Below are 19,327 nucleotides of genomic sequence, written 5' to 3' on the forward strand. Positions count from 1 at the left end.
GCAAAAAGCCGAGAGCCGGCCCTGAGCGGAGGTGAGCTGCGGCGGTGGGGGGCGCGGGGAGGGCCACAGGAAGTAAACCTGGGGGGGGGGGCAGAGGAACCGTTCCCCCCCCCAGCTCACCTCCGCTCCACTGCCGCCTGCTCCCCCGAGCGTGCCGCCACTCCGTAAGCCTGGGAGGAAGAGGAAATGCGGCGTGTCCGGGGGAGGAGGTGGGGCCGGGGATTTGGGGAAGGGGTTGGAATGGGGCGGGGAAGGGGCAGAGTTGGGGCGGGGCCAGGGGGCACGGGAAAATTTTTTTGCTTGGGGCGGCAAAAAACTTGGAGCCGGCCCTGACCCAGCAGCCCCAATCCTGAGGGCTGCAGCCTCTTCTGATGTATTGGCCTCGGTTCTGGGACAAGCGTTAGAAAATGTTGCGCAGCCCCATCCCAGTGTTGTCAAGCCCCTGTTGCAAATTAAGGTTATTCTCTGGGAGTGGAAGGATCATCTGAGGAAGAAACTTTGTGAAAGATCCAAGGTGTTCTCACTGCATATGTGGGAGGTGCCGATTTCTCGACTGATCTGATGGATGTTTGAATGTTTTTGCCTCTCCTATTGATATTACAAATCTGTTCAAGTAATGAAAAGAGGGGAAGAGATTAGGAGACAGATGGTAAACTGAATTAACTGAATACCACTGAAAGCCCAAAGCTGACTTGGGCTCATGCCAGGAACACAGAAGTATAACCGTGTAACAGTAAAAGTATTATAATTGATTATTAATCCTCCCCTTCCAAACCCTGCATCACAAGCTTTAAACCATTCTTCATACTATTGAGCAGCTGTATGATGCCGCTGAGAGAGCCTCTGCAGCAAACAGCATCATCTCTCCCCTTTCTCGATGCTTTGCTGAAACCAACACCTGGATGACTTGCAGCTGACCAGAGCTGAGCCCAGGCAGGACTTGGGGGATGCTGGTAGGTAGAGGGAAGCACTTTGAAGAATTTGCCTTCTTTATAGCATGCCCCACCATCAAGAGCATCTGTCTTCACAATGGTAAATCAGTCTTTAGATGCACAAATACCTTGTCAGCAGAAAAGTTCCTCTTCATTTTCTGTGACTGGCCAGGAGATTGCTCCCCATCCTATCAGACACAGGCCCAGCCATGGCGAGCCATGCAGATCAATAGGCTTGATTATTGCAATTAATTGGGCCCTATCCTGGCACCGCTGCAGCCTCTCTGAGCCTGTCCTTGGGTGCAATGCAACCCAAAGGTAGCTTAAGTGGCCACCTGAGGATTCCCCCAGCATAGGTATAGGGTGGCACTGTGTCACCCCTGTCCACCCAGCCCCAGTGTAGGGAGTGTCGCTGGCAGAGAGGGGTGTGTCCAAAGTACCTCTACTTTCTGACAATCCTCAGCTGCCAGAATGGCCCAAGTTAGACCAGCCTCGAGCAGTCCTATTTTAACTTACACAAGAGGCCGAACTGACCCCATCTAGCCCTGGTATTCATCAAGCAGAGTTCTGCCACCCCAAGGATCTAGCCTGTTGTATTTGGGATTGAAGCCACAAAACCCTGCAAAAGCTCCTGTCATGACTAGAAAGGGAAGGGTAACAACCCTCCTGTATACAATACTATAAAATCCCTCCTGGCCAGAGGCACCAAAATCCTTTTACCTGTAAAGGGTTAAGAAGCTCAGGTAACCTGGCTGACACCTGACCCAAAGGACCGATAAGGGGACAAGATATTTTCAAATCTTGGGGGGGAGGCTTTTGTTTGTGTGCTCTTTGTTTTTGGGTGTGTTCTCTCTTAGGACTAAGAGGGACTGGACATCAATCCATGTTCTCCAAATCTTTCTGCACAAGTCTCTCATATTTTCAAACTTGTAAGTAACAGCCAGGCAAGGCATATTAGTTTTATCTTTGTTTTCTCAACTTGTAAATGTTCCTTTTGCTAGAGGGTTTACCTCTGTTTGCTGTAACTTTGAACCTAGGGCTAGAGGGGGTTCCTCTGAGCTCTTTGAATCTGATTACCCTGTAAAGTTATTTTCCATCCTGATTTTACAGAGATGATTTTTACCTTTTCTTTTAATAAAATTCTTCCTTTAAGAACCTAATTGATTGTTCATTGTTTTAAGATCCAAGGGTTTGGATCTGTGCTCACCTTATGGAAAATGCAGCAGCTCATTTGCAGCACAGGGTGAGCGAACTTATCATCCTGCTGCTCTGCTCTCTGCACTAGCTCCTCATTGCATACAGAGTCCAGGTCAAGATTTCTGAGCTGTTATTCAGAGCTCTTGGTGGGATCGGGCCTGAGGTGACGTCTTCCTCTGCAGCCATGACGACACACAACACCTGTGTTCCACTGGAGCTGTGACATTAGAACACTCGGGGGAGATTTGAGTGCAGCTGTACCTAGGCTATGGAACTCACTCCTGAAGGACAAGAATCACTATGGACCTCATCACATTCACAACTCAATCTACACGTCACCTCTTTAACACAGGCTACGTCTTCACTACCCGCCGATCCAGCGGGTAGCAATCGGTTTATCGGGGATCGACTTACCACGTCTCGTGAGGACGCGGTAAAATCGATCCCTGATCGCTCTGCCGTCGACTCCGGAAATCCACCTCGACAAGAGGTGGCAGCGGAGTCGGCGGCAGCGGTCGGCTTTCCCTCGTCCTCACCGCCAGGTAAGCCGTCCTAAAATACGCAACTTCAGCTACGGTATTCACGTAGCTGAAGTTGCGTATCTTAGGTCGGAACCCCGCTGTAGTGTAGACCTAGCCTTAGCTTCCTTCAGTACTCTCTTCAAACAGTCAGTCAGCTCACCTGCATACTCACTCACCCACACACACCAACAAGCAAACAGACAAAAACCCACACTCTTTCTCCTGCAGGTTAGGAAGGAAAGAGAAGAAAGAGACAAGAGGGTATTGTTGTTTTAATTTTTAAATGCGTTGTGGTGCACGGGATCCATGTAAGTAACTCAGTAGATCATTCCATCAGTACTATTCCAGCTCTCATGTTATTGTGAGAGGCTGAAGCAGTTTGGACCAGTCTGCTCCTGGTGCTATCTATGCAATGCCTTCAGGTGCTAACACATGTGCTAACACATTTTTAACTGCTACGCCAGCTAGACACTTTAGAAAAGTATTTGTTAATATCTTTATTAAAAATTCAGCACCTCACCCCATCAGTTACTATGGGGTAAGCTCACAATAAACATCTACGAGACATCCCACACAGAAGGTCCTACAACAAAACCAGGGAAGATTAGACACAAAGGCCATATTTTTAAAGGTATTTAGGACCTAATGAGATTTTCAAAAGCATCTAGGCATCCAAAACTCATTGATCTGAATGGGAGTTAGGCATCTAGGTGCATTTGAAAATCCCACTAGGTGCCTAAATACTAGGGCTATCAAGTGAGTAAAAAAATTAATTGCGATTAATCATGCTGTTAAACAATAATAGAATACCATTTATATAAATATTTTTGGATGTTTTCCACATTTTAAAATATATTAATTTCAGTTACAACACAGAATACAAAGCGCACAGTGCTCGCTTTATATTTATTTTTATTATAAATATTTGCACTGTAAAAACAAAAGAAATAGTATTTTTCAATTCACCCAATAGAAGCAGTCTAGTGCAATCTCTTTATCATTAAAGTTGAACTTACAAATGTAGAATTATGTACAAAAAATAACTGCATTCAAAAATAAAACATTGTAATACTTTAGATCTTACAAGTCCACTCAGTCCTACTTCTTGTTCAGCCAATTGTTCAGACAGACAGGTTTGTTTTCATTTGCAGGAGATAATACTGCCCGCTTCTTGTTTACATCACCTGAAAGTGAGAACAGGCGTTTGCATGCTACTGTTGTAGTCAGCATTGCAAGATATTTACGTGGCAGATGTGCTAAAGATTCATATGTCCATTCATGCTTCAACCACCATTCCAGAGGACATGCGTCCATGCTGATGATGATGCTCGATAACGATCTAAAGCAGTGCAGACCGATGCATGTTCATTTTCATCATCTGAGTCAGATGCCACCAGCAGAAGGTTGATTTTCTTTTTTAGTGGTTCAGGTTCTGTAATTACCACATCGGGGTATTGCTCTTTTAAGACTTCTGAAAGCATGCTCCTCACCCCATCCCAGTCAGATTTTGGAAGGCACTTCAGATTCTTAAACCTTGGGTCGAATGTTGTAGCTATCTTTAGAAATCTCATATTGGTACCTTCTTTGCGTTTTGTCAAATCTGAGTGACAATGTTCTTAAAATGAGCAACATGCTGGCTCATCATCCGAGACAGCTATAACATGAAATATATAACAGAATGTGAGTAAAACACAGAGCAGGAGACATACAATTCTCCCCCAAGGAGTTCAGTCACAAATTGAATTAACGTATTATTTTTTTAACAAGCATCATCGGCATGGAAGCATGTCCTCTGGAATGGTGGCCAAAGCATGACGGGGCCTACAAATGTTTAGCATATCTGGCACATATATACCTTGCAATGCTGGCTACAAAAGTGCCATGCAAATGCCTGTTCTCACTTTCAGGTGACATTATAATTAAGAAGGGAAGAGCATTATCTCCCGTAAATGTAAACAAACTTGTTTCTCTTAGCAATTGGCTGAACAAGAAGTAGGACTGAGTGGACCTGTAGGCTCTAAATTTTACATTGTTTTGTTTTTGAGTGCAGTTATGTAACAAAAAAAATTGAAATTTGTAAGTTGTGCTTTAATGATAAAGAGATTTCACTACGGTACTTGTATGAGGTGAATTGAAAAATACTATTTATTTTATCATTTTTACAGTGCAAATATTTATAATAAAAATAATATAAAGTGAGCACCGCACACTTTGTATTCTATGTTGTAACTGAAATCAATATATTTGAAAATGTAGAAAAACATGCAAAATATTTAATAAATTACAATTGGTATTCTATTGTTTAACAGTGCAATTAAACCTGCAATTAATCACGATTAATTTTTTTAATTGTGATTAATTTTTTTGAGTTAATCGCATGAGTTAACTGTAATTAATTGACAGCCCTACTAAATACCTTTAAAAATATGGCCAGATAGTCTTGAAATGTCTACAGTAGAAAAAAACAAGCAAAATATTTTTAAATCTTTCATATTATTAATTGTTATTTCACCAAAAAGAAGAAAAAAGGAAATAAGCCCAATTTTCCTTTGCATGTCAACTTAAAAATTCCTCCTCTCCTACAGAATGGAAGTATCATTTCTGCAAGAACTTCTTGTTATTCAAAGGGATTCAGCACGCAGCAAGGGAAATCCCCAGTCAGGGAGAGGTGATTTTAAAGTTCTAGGACTGGATGTGATGGATTGCATTGCAAGGAAAATTGAGGTTCTCAGGATTTCTGCTTGCTCGCCTATCTGGTTCTGGTGGGATAGACATAATATTTCACAAATGTCATGTCTGAATTGTGACACAGAGTCCATGTCCAAAAATATTATATTTCAAAAGTAATGTGGTAATACAATGAAGTAACTGGGTGAAATTCTGGTCCACAGAAGTTCCTGGGAGTTTTGCCATTGACTTCACTGGGAACAAAATTTTACTCAGTGATTTTTCCTGATATCTTAAGTCTACTGATTAGTTCCCATGAGGAACAATGGGCTCAAGTCATTTGTGCAAGAAGCAGAGAAAAAAAAGCAGCAGTTCTGTGAGGAACTGAGTGGCTCAGAGGATTGATAATTGCAGACAGAACCCTTGACTTTTGGGTTCCTATTTGAGAGCTGTATACAATGGCCAATGTGAAATGAGGTGACAATCTTAGCCCAGTTCCTAGTGGCGAGGCACCCACAACAACCACAACAATCACCAATCTGAAATTTCACGGTATTGTAATTGTTGTAGGGGTCCTTACCCAAAAAAGGAGTTGTGTGTTGGGGGGGGAGGGGGAGGAAGAGAGTCATGTTACTGCTGCCCTTACTTCCCGTGGGTGCTGCAGCCCTGGAGCAGCCATGGAGTTGGTTCCTATGGCCACCCTTACTTCTGCACTGTCTTCAGAGCTGGCGGCCGGAGAGCAGTGGCTGTCGGCCAGGTGCCCAGCTCTGAAGGCAGTGCCCCACCATCAGCAGCGCAGAAGTAAGGGCAGCAGTAACGCGACTCCACACACACACACAAACACACAACTCCTTTTTGGGTCAGGACCCCTAGAATTACAACACCATGAAATTTCAGATTTAAATAGCTGAAATCATGAAATTTATGATTTTTTAAGTCCTATGACCGTGAAATTGACCAAAATGGAACGTGAATATGGTAGGGCCCTAGCAATTGACCAAGGAAGAGAGGTCAAGGTGGTGATGCACCACCTTTCCCTCCCAAAACAATCCTGGAGGCAAATGAGGACCACACAGGTCCTCAGTGCAACTTGTAGTAGCCTCAGGGCTGCTCTGCTGTGTGCTGGCTGGTAAGGATCCCTTGGGGAGTCTCTGGCAATGCTAATGGCCTTTTCCCTCAAGAAATAACCACTCAGCTCACACAGACACTAGAAATGCTGAAAAGACTTTCTGGTCAGAGGCAAGATTTCCAAACTAGGACTGGGAATGGCAGCTCTCCGCTCAGTGCACTCTACCCCACAGTACCAAACTATTGCAAATGTCTCAAGGCAATGGCATGAGTTAGAATAGTAAAAGAGTATCCCCTTTGGAGTAATATTTTTAGTCTACTGTGTTATTTCATTTAGGTTTTTACTGGTGCCATCTGAGATTCTTGACACTTGCGTTGTTTTCTGAATGATGGACTAGTTACCATCTGGGTTTGCTTTGAGAATTTATAATTACACTAAATATTCATTTTATTTCTTCCTCCAGTTCTGGCTAAATATATTGCTATTCTTTTATTATTATTTGGGGTCATTGTTTATTGTCTTTTTGTTTATTTAGGCTCAGTCTTGCAAATGACTCCACGTGGGCAGGATTACAGCCATGTTTATTTTGACTTCTGAAACAAAAAGCCATTTGTTCTATGCTGCCAGCAATTACTTAAAATCCCCTACAAAATTATGCAGTACAAGAAAATACCCACAAATTAGACTAACCCCAAAAATAGCAAAATCCAGCTGTAATTCAGTAATTAAATAGACAAGCCAGTACCCAGTCTGCCTCCTTATTGTAGATTTTTAATATCTTCCAGTTACTTCCAATACTTGTGTCTGATGCTATACACAATGTATTGAGTAAGAAACTCAGAATTAAAATAACTTATGTTGAAGCTAGAGGGCAGTCTTTCTAAGTTAGGACTGGTTTCCTTAAGTCCTCCTGACAGACTGCATCAGCAAAGTTTGAATGAGAGTATTCATTGCCGCAATTTGTCCTCCTGGGGTGGGATTTTCCAAAAGCACCTAAGGGCGGATGTATATACAAATTGGTACTGAAATAACGAAATCAATTTTAATTCACCCCTTTTGGTTTTTTTGGTGCAGGTCTGTGTGTGGACACTCGTTTCAGAATAAAAGTATCCTATTTTGATGTAGAATAAATCAATTGCTTAACAATTTCAGCTAATCTGAATCTGAAATAAGCATCCACAAACAGACTTGCACTGAAATAATAAAATAACTGATTTAGTCATTTCAGTGCAAATTAACGGTGGAGACCAGCCCTTCGGAGTGAAAATCTCATTGAAAGTCAATGGGATTTGTGCTCTTAAATCATTGACACTTTAAAAAATCCCCTCTTAAATTAGTAAAGAAAAAAGAAAACAAAAACACTAATACATCTCTCCCAAATTTTAGACATCTGAAATGTCCTATAGTGGGAGCTAAGTGTTACTATACAAAACATGATTCGATGCTACACCAAGGAGATAACTTCTCTATTCAATAATTATGGAAAAGTCCTACAGAACTCAGTTGATAATTATCAACACTTTATAGAATATTTAGACCAGCCTTTAGAATTGTACAGCTTGGATTGTAACTGTCTGTTGAATTCTGTAGATTGGCTCACAAATTCTATCCAAATGATCTCATTCTCTATTATATTATTGGGGGAGTTTTAGAGTAATATCCATGAATCCTTTTAATTTTTACCTATTAGTTTTATGCCTGACTTTTCCATAAGGGCTTTCAGTATGAGCTGGCTTTCCTTTCGTTTTAGAAGACAGCAGCAATGCAACTGGTCAGCTATTTGGCACATTTTGTCCCTTTAGTAAAGGGTTGGAGTTTTGTAATTGGCCTTCCTAGTTTGCTCTGACAAGACAGCAGATTGGGAATGGCCGGGAATAGTTTTGCAGTAAAAAAAAAAAAAAAAAACAAAGCCACCATATCCAGTCTGAGTGAACAAAACTAACCTTCCAACTGCACTTCAGTGTAATGCTTGAGCTCTAATTTTATTTTGCCTGAAAGGATTTTTTTGTTGTGTATTGAGAACAGCCTTATTCTGACTGAACTTTCCAGCCAGCTATCTGAATGATGATGATAATGTTTTTTTTTTAAAAATCCTTTCAGTTGACAGGCTGGTGAGGGTGGTGTGATACTGTGACCTGCCAACAACAATTCAGTCTTGTGTTTCATTTAGGAAAGGCTATTTGCATATTCTCTATTCACTTTATTTGCTCAAACACGATTGAAAAGGCAAAGTTCTCAGCCATTGAGACTGAAGAATAAGCTGTCTGAGCACTTAGCTCTGTACTTTAACACTTTGAAAACTTTACTTATTTTGCCAAGAAGAGATCTGAGCAAGCAGAACGCTTTAGAGACCATGAAAAACATCTAGAGAGTAGGTTTTAGGGGCTGCCTTTTGCAACAGGAAAAGGGAAGATCTTTTATGTGAGATGTAGCCTAGTTATAGGCACTTTTCTGAACAAAGAAATAATGGAAGAAACATATAAGCTGCAAAATGAAGTTATGCAGAAACTAAAAGTGTACTTGTGTGTGTGCTCACATATAGGTTCTGAGGAAAATTTACCAAACCTAATATGAATAGAAAAGTTCTCATGATTATTTTGAAATATCAATTAAAACACGAGAGAGACAAATGGGTGAGGTTGTATCGTTTATTGGACCAACTTCTGCTGGTGAAAGAAGTTGGTCAAATAAAAATATTACCTCATTCACCTTACCTCCTTTGTAAAGCATTTTGAAGATCTATTGTCTCATTCTCTCATGTATTTGTAGAATAAGGAAATTGGGCGGGGGGGAGGGGGTGATCATCTGCAGGTCTCACATTAGTATCCATTTATTAAGTTAACACTCCATTCATAACACATATTTCCTTCTGCCATTTTTCATAAATGGTCAAAAATATATACAGCATAATCAATACAAATATAAAATAATAATAAGAGTAATACAGACAAAGATGGCCTTATAATAAGGGAAATGTTAAGACTGAATGTTTACATAGTTTTTGTGTGACTTCCATTAATTTAATAAATGGATGTTTTCCATATTTATCATTTCTAATAGTGACAGGTTTTTCCATAGGCATATGATTTATTAAGCCACTTATTAATAGGGTTGTTGCTTTGAGGTTTCTATTCAGTGATTATAGCCACTCTGCTAGGTTGAAAAACAGTGTTGTAAAAAGGAGTATGAGCAACCATGATCTAAATCACCTGCATAACCTAAAAGTGCGAATCCTGATGTTTAGATTAATATGGGATTGTAAAATAGGGGAAGAATGAAATGACACCAAGGACCCAATCCAGTACACACTGAAGTCAGTAGGTGTCTTTCTGCTGACTACGACAAGCTTACGATCAGTCCCCTGGAGTCTAGTATCACTTTATTGTTGGGACAAGATACTTATCCCCATAGGTTTGAGTGAGACAATTTAAATTTAAATTTCAAAGCAAACTTGGTGTTCTGCATACAATTCGGTATGGCATAATAAGGTGGGATGTACATAAGAGAAGCCCAGTTGGTATATTTATGTATTTCTGTCAAAAAGTTTTGTTTGACTGGAGACATTTAAAAAATATTTTCACTTACCAATATAACTGTTTTCTGTCTGGAGAATTATGGCTTGAGCCAAAGCCCAATGAAGACATTTGGCGGCTTTCCATTGACCTCTGGGCTTTGCATCAGGCCCTTAATGAGGAATAGTCAGCACAAAATGTAGAGGTTACATTCTTTGTATTTGTGGACTGTATTAAGATAAATTCTAGCTCATTTAACATGCTTAGGCCTCAGTAAGTATTCATCATATTTGTATTAAAGTAGAAGTTAGGACCAGAATTTTAAAGGTATTTAGGAGCAGTCAATGGGATTTAGACTCCTAAGTGCCTACATCCCTTCTGAAAATGAGATTTAGGCTCCTAAATCATTTAGGTGTTGCAATGTTGAGCACCACAATGCCTAAATACCTTTAAAAATCTGGGCCTTAGCACCTGTCTGAGGTGCTGAGCATCTGCAACTCCCGTTGACTTCAGCTAGAGTTTTGGGTGCTCAGCACCTCCGAAAATAAGGCCTTTGTCTTCTCCATACTTCAATTTCACATTATTTACTTCATTTACATTATTGGTACTTGAAACACCCTTTGAGGTCTGAAGCTAAGTGCTCTTAGAGAAAACTATTATTATTTATGTGTTACTTGTCGTGCTTTCAAACCCCGTGAAGTCCTGCAAAAGAATATGCCCTCTCTGAGGGTGCCCACAGATAGCCTAAACATTTTTCAGTATCTGTATGTAAACCTCTTTCTGGATTTAGAAGGTTGGCAAGTCTGCAGCTACTGTAACAGAGAGTGAGAGGGCTAGTGCTGTTCCCTAGATCCATGGTTCTCAAACTAGGGTCACCGCTTGTTCAGGGAAAGCCCCCAGTGGGCCGGGCTAGTTTATTTACCTGCCGCGTCCGCAGGTTCGGCCGATCGCGGCTCCCACTGGTCGCGGTTCGCTGCTCCAGGCCAATGGGGGCTGCAGGAAGGGTGGCCAGCACGTCCCTTGGTCCGCGCCGCTTCCTGCAGCCCCCATTGGCCTGGAGCAGCGAACCGCGGCAGGTGGGAGTCACGATCGGCCAAACCTGCGGACGTGGCAGGTACACAAACCGGCCCGGCCCGCCAGGGGCTTTCCCTGAACAAGCGGCGGCCCTAGTTTGAGAACCACTGCCCTAGATCACTGATCCAAGAAAGGAACTTGGCTTCCTCTAAAGCTACAATAAGTATTAGTCTACTCTGCAAATTGTCTGGCGGGGAGTGACGTGGGCATCATTCAAATTGCATAGTGGTTATGTCATCTCTGCAGTGCAATCACTCTCCATCTGCCTTGACAGTAGGAAACCCAAACCCAATTTTCTTCCCTGGCACCGTGTTGCATTTCTTCTAATGCTGTTCCACCAAAAGTCAGTTCTTGCAGTGTATCTACCATCAAGTATGTGGAGCAGAATATCTGTTCTGCTTAATCACTTTGTGTTTTGCAGTGTCATATTTCGGTGAAGAAAGGTTGGTGTTATGATTAAGGCAATGGGTGAGGATTGAAAAGGTCAGAGTTAAATTCCTGGTTTTGCTAGAGACTTCTAATGTGACATTGGCCAAATGACTTGCCCTTTCTGTATGTTGATTACCATTTGTGAAATGAGGGTGATAATTCTTTTCTCCCACCCTTTGTCTGTCTTGCTTGTTAAGGTCAGGTCTGCATTAGAAGCTTTTGCTGGTATAGCAATGTTGGTTAGTGTTTCGGGGGAGGGATTGGGAGCACAACAATCTTATAGTGGTAAAAGCCCTAGTGTAGATTCAGCCATATGGGCAATAAAGTGGTTTTGCGGATATAACTTATTTTGCTCAGGTAACAAGTATAAGCTATTCTGGCAAAAGCACTTTTTGCTGGTATAAGCTACATCTATACTAGGAGGATCTGCTGGTATAGCTACACTCTGCCTCAGTTTCCCCTCTTAGAAACCCAATAACTCCACTCAAGGCCCTCCTGATTCAATAATACCCTGCTTGGGGTTGGTTTATTATCAAACCTCATGCAAAATAGTCCATAACAAAAGTCCCAAATAAACAAAAGCTTCTCTGGTTTTTGGGTTTCCTCTGAAGCCTGTAGTCAGAGTCCTGTTCCCAGTACTCTCAGGACTACCTTTCAGGCACTGTCTCTCTCTGTGGCAGGAGCACCAGCCCTCTTCCTGGATCTGGGTTGAGAGTTAGTCTGCTGTAGGGCCTTAGCCGGGTTCTCTCTCCGCTGTCCCCACTTATTCTCTAGGCTCAGAGGGTTGGCAACCTTTGTGCTGATCCCCTTCTCCCAGCTCATCCTCAATTGGCTGGGGAGAGGTAAACCTTGCCCCTCCCACTCTGCAAGGCTCCTGGCCTCGGGCCCATTAAGAAATAGTAATGGGATTTCCCCCTGGACTCTATTTACTGCTGGGATCACTTCCTCTCTCCCAAGTCCTTGTATATATAATCCGACCTTTCAGATGCTTAAAGGGCCATGCTGTGTGAAGGGGTGGGCTGACCACTAGGCACTTCTACCCTTCTAAAAGGCAGAACACTTCACCACAAAGTGGCAGGGGATTTCTAATAATAAATTCTAAAGCCCTTTCTGGCTCTGTTTAGGCAATACCAAGTACTGCAAGCTACGGGTGAGCTGCCCAGACAGTAAATGAGAGTGCTCTCTTCAAGAGCTACCCCAGTAAATACGTATATTTACCCATAAATATATTCACCCATAAAGCCCTGCTGGAAAAGATGGCGACCATGTATTATTGGAAAGTAAATTTCTTTTTAAACAGACACAAGTTTAAAAATCTATATTTGTACCTCTCCTTTGAGCTACTGCTCTCATGGAATGCCCCACACGCTGCCTTTGTCTGCCTCTCTGACTATGAAGATTCTGCTGTGCAAGCCAACACCTCGATTAGGAAAAAGCAACTGTCTCATACTATTGGAGTATCCTTTCCTAGAGTTGGGTTTGACCCTGAGAACACCTGATAAATATATTTTTAACTAGCTTTAAGAGCATCTGCCGTTTTATAGCCAGTTTGAAATGAGGGGCCAGATCCTTAGCTTATGTAAATTGACATGGCCTCATTTAAATCACTAGAGTGATGCTGATGCTGAAGATCTGTCCCAAAGGTCTTTGAAAATAAAATGTTCTACTTACATCGTTGTTGCCAAGGCAATTCTTTAAGTTTGATTGCACAGTATCTATATTTGAGTCAAATCAGTGACTGTTGACTCAAATTTTTGCATACAGTTGTTACCATTATGTCTCTACCACTCTGCCTCCATAAATAGAGAATCTTACTGTAGAATTCTTCAGAGAAGTAACATTAATGAATTGCAAAAGCTTTTGTAGAGATTTTATTGCTGACTAGCGTAGCCTTGACAAAAAGACACTCTGGCTAAAACAATGTTTATCTGCAGCCCTTTGAACGTAATAACTGTGTTGGCAATAGTCTGCGTAAGTAGGTTTGTTCTTGAAGCATTTTATTAAGATATTTTTGGAATAAGTTTTTAGTTTGTGTTCATTCTATTCAAAGTACAACAATTTTTTCAACATACAAAAACTCCACTGATTTACTTAGTGCCAGAAGCTTCAGTTTGTCTTCATTTTCTGATCGTTACTTAGCAAAAGAGGGTCCTCCCTTCTGTCTTCTAAAAACTCTGTATTTATTGTTACAGATTTACAACCAAAAACCTTTGTCCTCATTTCATATGGCCAGGAGTTACAAAGCTTTCAAAATCTATTTCACATACATTTGTGTCAGAATCATTAAGCAATCAATGTTGCATGTTGTCTAGACTTAAGAATGGTGTTATAAGTCACTGAAAATTATACTGAAATAGAGCAATCTGCCTTCATGAACTAAAATATTTGGTACATCAAGGGTTACTTTCTGAGTAGTGGTGATGTTTCTAATGCAGACTAAGCTGATATTAGCCTAGCTTAACTACTTTCCACAGTTTACAGATGGGGAGAAGGTGGGACATTCTGGAGTTAGCAGCAGTTCCCTAACAAGTATTTCTGCCCAAGATCTTGGCATATTTATTCTCAACAATGAGCTAATTGGATCAAAGGCAAAATATATGTTCTAAGAGCCTAACCAGTTCACCCCAGCACTGAAAGTCTGTTTATCTTGGACTTGCATAGAGGTAGGACTTAGTTGCAGAATCTGTTGATTGCTTCAGTACTCAAGTGTTGTAATTTCTGCCCCACTGCAGAACAGAGCAAGGACTCTTGCATTGGCGGTAGGTCTCTTATAAAAGGAGGAAAGCTTTAGCTAGTTACCAGCTGTGAAATCGCACAAGCAGTAGGCTCTCTAAGTGGCTCCGGAAAGGTAGGGCATACATTTTACAACCTTCTAGGCACATCCCGCTTGAGGAAAGGCAGGGCACAAGCTGAGCAAAAAGAGGGACTGCATAATATTGAATGGAAGCTTATATATAATGTAACTTGAGACCTTTTTTCACTGTGAAAAAGAAGAATTTCTAATGCATTTCTGTTAATTTTTAATTGGGGGTGGGAGGGAGGAACCCTTTTAAAACCTTTATACAGTAGCTTTATAAGGATGAAATATTAGCCACAAAAATTGTTTGTGGGTTGTGAAGTGTTCCTGTTTTTTCAGATGTCTTCTAACAATCATAAAGGGGGGAAGGGGATCTAGTACTTGCTGTGATGAAGGCTCAAATTCCTGAAGGCGGTAATTCCACAGGTGGCTGAAGATGTGAATATGGCTAATGCAAAGGGGTGAGAAGCTCAGCTGCAAAAACAATGAGAGTTTTATCAAGTTTAAGGCGTTTGCTCTTCATGTAAGAGTTGTCTAGTTGTGATTCTAAAATCCATCTGCATAAAATGGTTCAGGCTATTGCTAGAGCTCTAGATTGCCCAGCAAGGCTTTTGAATGAGTTGTACTGGGACTAGGTGTATAAAAGTTGTCGGTTCCCCAGTGTAAGCAGGCTGTGCAGAATTCTTCTGAAACAGCTTTTCTGAGACGTGTTTGTCAGGCTGAGATGATAGAAGCCCCCTGATGTAGGTAAGGTTTTCTTCTGCTTACCCAGGGTATTTGATCAGTGCAAACTTCGTAATGCTAATCGTGTCACTTTGAGAGGGAACCCAGCCCATGATGATTGAACTCTATTTTCTAAGGGCCAAATCCTGAGGCCCTCACTACTCTGATTTTATTCAGCCCTTAGGCAAACGCACATAGAAATCAGTTGGCGTTTTCCTGGGTAATGACAGTGTAAAAAAATTAAGCAAGGATCTCAAGTTATGGACCTAGCATCTTGCGTTCTGTTTTTAACCATGGTTCTTGCTTGGCATTAAGCATGATTTTTTTTTTAAATAGTACCAGAGACTGGCTAACTATTTAAATAGCATTTTATGAGACGTGTCCAACTTAGCTTCAAAACCCACTTCTTGCCTATGGGAAAGTGTGTGTGCGCACGTGCTCCTAGACCTATCCCTCCCCCAAGAAGTCCCAGGATATCCTCCCTTCTTAGCCCTCTCATGCCCCACAGATATTTCAGGTAACTGGCACTGCTGAGGGAATGATGGAGCACAGGAGGCCAGCTAAGGGGAGGAAGGTTCACTGGCTTCCCAGCTGTGCTAACAACCAGTCTGTGTTGGCCAAAGATTCACAAGCGGAGGACGATGGTCACAGGCACATTGGATATCAAATCCCAAACTCTTATTGACTATGTTTGATGTGAATATCTCCTGTCACTTTGAACATTTAAATATGCTGAACTTGAATGCCCAAGTGGACTTGTGGGGTTTGATTTCCTTCTAACCCCTCCAAAACAAACTGCAGGATTTAGTTTGCAAATTAAAATGTAGGTTCAACACAGACCTAACGCGCGTGCGCACGCACACACACACATTCTTATTTGTTTAATGCATGTCACTATGCAGTCTGGTTGTATACGGATACTTCACTTGATTAAGTGAACCCATAGGCACTTTGCTAAGCAAACATTTTAAAAATATAATCCCCCCCACACTAAATGTAGGTTGCAGTTAATTTCTTATCTGTTCCACTATATTTGTGTACATGGCTTTGTAAGTCATTGTATCTCTAGTGAAAGTGGTGAAAGACCACTAGTAAAATTAGTGGCTTAGAACTTTGGCAGTCTTATAACAAACATCATTTGAATGAAAACTAAAACATTAATCCTTGTCTCCGGGGCAGGAAAGGCCAGCAGACATGCCACCGTGGCTGGCTACAGTTCGCTATGTTCCGCTTCTGTCGAATTACATAGTCCTTTTTCTGAATGCTTAAAGTTTCTGTTCTTAGCTGGCTTCATCAGTAATTATCCCATGATGAGGAGTCATTCAGTATAAAATTATCAAAATTGAAATGTTCCTACTGGTCTACAGCAGCATCATGCAGAAATGGAAAAGTAGACTGGTTTCTACTCTTAGGGCTTGTCTACACTACCACACGGGGTCGATCTAAGATATGCAACTTCAGCTACGTGAATAGTGTAGTGTAGAGCAGTGGTTTTCAAACTGGGGCCGCCGCTTGTTCAGGGAAAGCCCCTAGCGGGCCGGGCCGGTTTGTTTACCTGCCGTGTCCGCAGGTTCGGCCTATCGCGGCTCCCACTGGCCGCGGTTCGCTGCTCCAGGCCAATGGGCACTTGTTTGCAAATTGATGCCTAATTACAGAACTTTTGCTGTATCGGAGGGCACAGTGGAATTAGTGGGATGGATTCAGTAGAATTGCTGAGTCATTACACAAGTTTTGCTTTTAAAAAAAACCTAGTAATGACAGCAATAAACTGTCCCCATGTTAAAGCATTTGACATGTCAGCCGTGGAGAACCTTTTAATGTATTCTTGTGTTAGCACTAGCACATCTCTGTTTTCAATTTGTTAATAATTCCTGCGTGGTAAAAGCTGTGCATTGATCATAATGCTAACAAGTAGAGGTGTCTGGCTAATGGATCAGAAAGGAAGATCTGACCCTCCATCCTTAGCTCATGCAATTGTAGATGAAGAGCCATAATATCAAGAGTTTTAGCAGCCTGCAAATCACAAAGGGCCTGACTTTCAGATGTGCTCAGCACACATACTGCCCCAGCTGAAGTTGGTGGGAGCTACAGGTGCTCCTAAGGCCCAGATCCTCAAAGGTAGTTAGGTGCCTAACTCACATTAAAGACATCTGGAGGTAGGTGTCTGGACCCAAGTCATTTTTAAAACTCCCAGAAGGCAACACTAAATTAAGACTTGACTGAATAAGGGCTTCCTCCAAACATCCGTCCAGTCATTGGGTTTTCAATCAGGTGTTTTAGGCTAATAAAAAGAATTGTGAAGAAAAAGAGAAGTAGGAAAATATCGTACAAATTTTGCACCATTCGTTTCCTTCTTTTGCTTTGCTAGACCAGTTCTAGGTATAGTGTTGAGCTTCCTGTTTAATAGTATAGAGGGCATGTACATTTGAGTTTGCCTGGTCACTGTCTCTCTCAGGGCAGTAGCCTCAGACCTCCTTTACGCGGTCCTAAATATAAACTTCCATCTCAAGCCATACAACTGGAAAACGTGATAGAAAAAGTTTTTTGGTTTTTTTTAAACTCCCCTTGTCCCCAAGCCCAGTAAAATGTAGCAACAAACAGAGCAACACAGAACTTTACAGAAGACCTGGCAAACTAAGCTGGAGTCTTTAGGGGGTAAAGCCTTCGTTTAGCTTTTGCTTCCATACTGATCAATACCCAACTAAATTTATGTGCATAACATGTGAGGGGCAGCTATGTAAAATGCATGCCTTGAACTTCAAACTACTTCAACTGAAACACTTAATGCCTCTGCAAACCTCAGCCCATGTTCAGGATAGTTGGGTCAGCATGTTGAGTGTATTGACACAGCTGAGCCAATAGTGAATCTCCTCCCTCACTTCTCCTGCAAAAGACAGGCCTCACTCCCCAAACAAGCTCGAGGAAAACCACAAGGTAGAAGAGGCAGTCTGTGTTTTGGAGAGGGGTGATTGGTGGGTTTGGGAGGGACTGGATCTGGGGATACCTTCAAGCAACCTGCAGAGATCAGGTCACTTACAACCTTTGCAATTCAAATTACAGAGTATAGTTAGCAGACGCCTTTATAAAGTGAATGCTGAAAGGTTTGGCCAGTCTTAATATGAATGAAGAGACAGACTAACAAAAGATGGCTTGTATAGAGAAGGGACAGTACCCTAGATATTGCTGAGTTATTACAGCTACAAAAATCCTTGTTTTCTTACAACATCATCATCATCATCATCATCAAAATGAATAATAATAGTATAGTAAAAATTGGCCCAAGCAGCAGAGTTCAGATCTGGATCCGAACTTCATCAGTGTGCCAGTCCTGAGGCATGGTCCAGGCCCACCTTTAATAATACAATATCATAGTTCTGCTTTATGTCTCCAAAGCCCTGGGCAAGTATCGGCTAAGATTTTCATGAGTGATGCCAGGCGTACAGTCCCATTTCTTGAAGACTGCAAAATCAGATAACTGAGATTCTCTAGCTGGTACGTAACCTTCAAATACATTGGGAGGGAGGCTTAAACGTTTTACAGGCCAAAGTTGAATGCTGCCTCGTCACGTGCCATCAAGCTATGTGTACCTGCATCTTACTCTGCCTGTAAAACCTAGCTGTTACGGGTGTTTGTGCACCTCTTTCCTCTCAATTTACTGCTTCTTTTTATACTCTGTCCCAGGTAACTATGGGTATGTATGTATTCAAGCTATTTATAGAGTGCCTGTCACCAGGCATCTATGAATCGTACAGTAGAAAATGTCATCACTCAAAAAACCCAAGTCCTAAGAAGGATGCAAAGGAAAAGGAGGGAGGCAGGCTTATGAAAATACATGGGATGTGCAGCACCCGTGGCACTTGGGGTATGAACTCCACCGAATATAGAGCTGAGAGAGTTCTCCCTGTGTTGGACTAAGGGCTTGGTTTTCTGCTGCCTTACACCTGTACAAGGTGGGGAATCAGAATGATAGTCTTTTACACCCACCCTACACAGGTGTAAGGATGGCGAAAAATCAGGCTTGAGACTTTTTAGGCCCCGTCAATAAAACTTTGATGCATTCACTCCGCTGCCCGTGGTAACAAGTGTTTAATGGGCTTGTCTGCAGTTAGATGAGACGATCACTGACCCCTCCTTCAGAGAGACAGGGCTCAGTGACGCATTTGGGAGACAGCACAGCACTGACCAGTAGAGTTTCTCCCACAAGTAGAATTCTTAAAATACTTGGTTATACACTTACTTCACCTTCCTTATCCAGGTCAAAGGCAGGTCAATAGTTCAATTGAGCATATAAATCACATTTTCCTTCTAAGATGACTCACCAACTCACCAATGAATAACTGAACATAGAATCTATATCTGTATTCAGTTATTCATTTCAAAACCCATGATGAACGCATTCTCTCCCC

At 41.8% G+C, this 19,327-nt stretch overlaps 1 protein-coding gene across 2 annotated transcripts in view; it reads left to right on the top strand.

Moving 5' to 3' along the window:
* The window catches only part of ACSL6 (acyl-CoA synthetase long chain family member 6), a 124,462-nt gene that overhangs the window by 18,620 nt on the left and 86,515 nt on the right, over positions 1 to 19,327 (top strand). Inside the window, exon 1 of one of the 2 annotated variants that reach the window (XM_024213345.3) lies at positions 14,223 to 14,249. The exons of the other annotated variant lie outside the window; for it this stretch is intronic. The gene's annotated coding sequence lies outside the window, so the exon portion shown is untranslated. Of the gene's footprint in view, positions 1 to 14,222; positions 14,250 to 19,327 lie in introns of those variants that run through there. 2 annotated transcript variants of the gene reach the window in all.

Source organism: Terrapene carolina, unplaced genomic scaffold (genome assembly GCF_002925995.2).
Source record: "Terrapene carolina triunguis isolate 2854851 unplaced genomic scaffold, T_m_triunguis-2.0 Scaffold629, whole genome shotgun sequence".
Classification (NCBI taxonomy): domain Eukaryota; kingdom Metazoa; phylum Chordata; order Testudines; family Emydidae; genus Terrapene; species Terrapene triunguis.